Consider the following 3,507-nt stretch of genomic DNA (forward strand, 5'->3'; position numbering starts at 1 on the left):
GTGGGCACTGTTGATGCCCAGCCCTGCACCTTGCAACTCCTCCTCCCACCTGATTTCCTCCAAAGCTGCACCTGATCACCTGACCAGAAGAGCTCCCCAACCCCACCCCAGTCAAGCACCTGTTCTCTTCCTCCCTGCTTGAGGGCTTTTGTAAGCTTCCTAACTGAACAGAAGGTCAATCAGGATGTGGGAGGGACTTAAGATCCAGGACAACCCTCAAGGCACAGAGTCAATGTATAAACCACCCAGCCCCCCTGGGAAGTTTCTCAGAGGCTACTCAAGGTGATTGAACCCCACTTCTCTACTCTGCTTATTATCAAACTTCATTGTCTTTCTTCCCATCTTCCTTCCCCCATTTTCTCATTTAAGCTTCCTGGCCTCAATCCCCAAATAAACTACCTGTACCCAAGTGTGAGTTACAGGGTTTGCATTGGAGGAAGTAGGCTTCCTAATATCATAAAAAAGAAATGCCTTAAACAACAAACAAATGTAATGAGACATAAATTTAAAGGAAAATAAATAGAGAAGGTTTATCAGGCAAATACTAAATGAAAGACCAGATGGATGGAAGGAGGAATGGATGGATAGGTAGAAGTACAGGTAGATAATAGATAGATAAGTAGATAGATAGATAGATATTACTATAAAAAGATAAGATTCTGGGGAGAAGATATTTGCAAATGACAGTACAGACAAAAGGTTGATATCCAGGATCTATAAAGAACTTCTCAAACTCAACACACACAAAACAGATAATCATATCAAAAAATGGGCAGAAGATATGAACAGACACTTCTCCAACGAAGACATACAAATGGCTATCAGACACATGAAAAAATGTTCATCATCACTAGCCATCAGGGAGATTCAAATTAAAACAACATTGAGATACCACCTGACACCAGTTAGAATGGCCAAAATTAGCAAGACAGGAAACAACGTGGGTTGGAGAGGATGTGGAGAAAGGGGAACCCTCTTACACTGTTGGTGGGAATGCAAGTTAGTGCAGCCACTTTGGAGAACAGTGTGGAGATTCCTCAAGAAATTAAGAATAGAGCTTCCCTATGACCCTGCAATTGCACTGCTGGGTATTCACCCCAAAGATACAGATGTAGTGAAAAGAAGGGCCATCTGTACCCCAATGTTTATTGCAGCAATGGCTACGGTCACCAAACTGTGGAAAGAACCAAGATGCCCTTCAACGGATGAATGGATAAGGAAGATGTGGTCCATATACACAATGGAGTATTATGCCTCCATCAGAAAGGACGAATACCCAACTTTTGTAGCAACATGGACGGGACTGGAAGAAATTATGCTGAGTGAAATAAGTCAAGCAGAGAGAGTCAAGTATCATATGGTCTCACTTATTTGTGGAGCATAACAAATAACATGGAGGACATGGGGAGATGGAGAGGAGAGGGAGTTGAGGGAAACTGGAAGGGGAGATGAACCATGAGAGACTATGGACTCTGAAAAACAACCAGAGGGTTTTGAAGGGGCGGGGGGGGGGGGGAGGTTGAGGAACCAGGTGGTGGGTAATAGGGAGGGCACGTACTGCATGGAGCACTGGGTGTGATGCCAAAACAATGAACACTGTTATGCTGTAAATAAACAAATAAAAAAAAATAAACAAATAAAAAAAAGATAAGATTCTGATCTATGTACTCTCAAAAATATAGTCTCAGATATATTAAAGAATTGCTAAGATTACAAAGAAATTGACATAAAATAGTAATTATAATAGGAGCTTGTAAAAGAATGTCTTTTAGTAAATGATAGACCACGCTGTCTAAAAATCAGTAAAGAGAGTAAATAAATCTGAAGCTAGACCTTAGAAACAGTTAAAACATACTAGACCACAAATCAAGTTTCACCAAATATCAAACAGTATGTATCAATTAAGTTCTCTGCAATGCAATAAAATTAAAATAATAAAAATATTGCTAAGTCCTCTCACATCCATTTGGAAATTTGAAAAAGCACTCCTAAATTATTCATGAGTCACCGAAGATATGAAAATGGAATTAGACCAAATGTAAAACTGAATGACAAGGAGATATATGTAAAGCAGTAATTTGAAGAAAATTATAATCTTCTTAAATTGATTATGCTAACATGAAATGAAAATTTAAAATTAATGAATTGGAAAAAAAAGAACAATGTAATATACTTGAAGAAAACAGAAGGAATAAAAATGTCAAAGTAAGGCCAAAATGTTACAAAGAGAAGTGAAAAAACACCAGTACTAATTACAGCTCCATTGTCCAATCAGGTAACCTCTCGCTTTGTGTATCTGTTGAGCACCTGAAGTAGGACTAGTGTGGCTGGGAAACTGAATTTTTAATTTAATTTTAATTAATTGAAATACAAATTTTAGGGGCGCCTGGGTGGCTCAGTGGATTAAGCCGCTGCCTTCGGCTCAGGTCATGATCTCAGGGTCCTGAAATCGAGCCCCGCATCGGGCTCTCTGCTCCGCGGGGAGCCTGCTTCCTCCTCTCTCTGCCTGCCTCTCTGCCTACTTGTGATCTCTCTCTCTGTCAAATAAATAAATAAAATCTTAAAAAAAAAAAAAAAAGACATACAAATTTTAAAGCTGAAGCAATACAAAGTAGCTTTTCATTCAATATTATTGTTTCAGTAGGAGCAATTAACAATAATCGCGCCTCGGATAAACCTCATTGGCTACGATACTGCCATGGCGCAAAGCTGTTTCGGTAGGAACATATTGTTTTAACAGTGCTACATTTCACTTTAACTGTTGGAAATCAATCACCCAATTTGAGATCTCCTATGAGTATAAAATACAGACCAGATTTTAGTGACATAGTATAAAAAAGAATATATCTCATTCATAATTTATATATTGGTACATGTTTAAAAATGATAATATTTTAGATATGCTGTATTAAATAGAATATATTATTAAACTTAATTTCACCTGAGTATTTTTTCCCCTGTGTTTAAGTGTAGTTAACCAGAAGACATTAAATTACTTCTGTGGTTCACATTACATTTCTACTGAACAGTGCTGACTTACAGAGTTTAGCAATGTTATTGAGTACAAGGTTAAAATACAAAATGTAGTAGCATTTCTATGCAATGAAGCAAATTATAAATTAAATTTAATTATTGGCAATTTGCAAATTGCCACAAAATTATAAAGAACTAGGTGAGAAAGTCCTGAAATACATAAAAGTATCCTACACATGTAGGATAAAAGGTGAAATATTCCATATAAATTGATTAAAAGTTTAAGTGTCTAAAGGATGACGCTGCTCTCCAAATAAATGTATAAGTTCACTACAATTCAGTGTTTCTATATACTAGACATGAACATCTGAAGGTAGAAATTTCAAAGCTGCACCACTTATAGGTAGTTGTAAATCTAACAAAATATGTGCAGAATCTATATGAAAAACACTGATGAAAGAAATCAAAGAAAATCTATATAAAATAGATAATATGATGCTCATATATCAGAAGACATGGAATTACTAATATGAA

At 36.7% G+C, this 3,507-nt stretch overlaps 1 pseudogene; it reads right to left on the reverse strand.

Moving 5' to 3' along the window:
- Nucleotides 1-2,558: 2,558 nt before the first annotated feature.
- On the reverse strand, nucleotides 2,559-2,711 carry LOC123942830 (annotated as a pseudogene).
- Nucleotides 2,712-3,507: the final 796 nt, after the last annotated feature.

Source organism: Meles meles, chromosome 5, assembly GCF_922984935.1.
Source record: "Meles meles chromosome 5, mMelMel3.1 paternal haplotype, whole genome shotgun sequence".
In the NCBI taxonomy this organism is placed as follows: Eukaryota; Metazoa; Chordata; class Mammalia; order Carnivora; family Mustelidae; genus Meles; species Meles meles.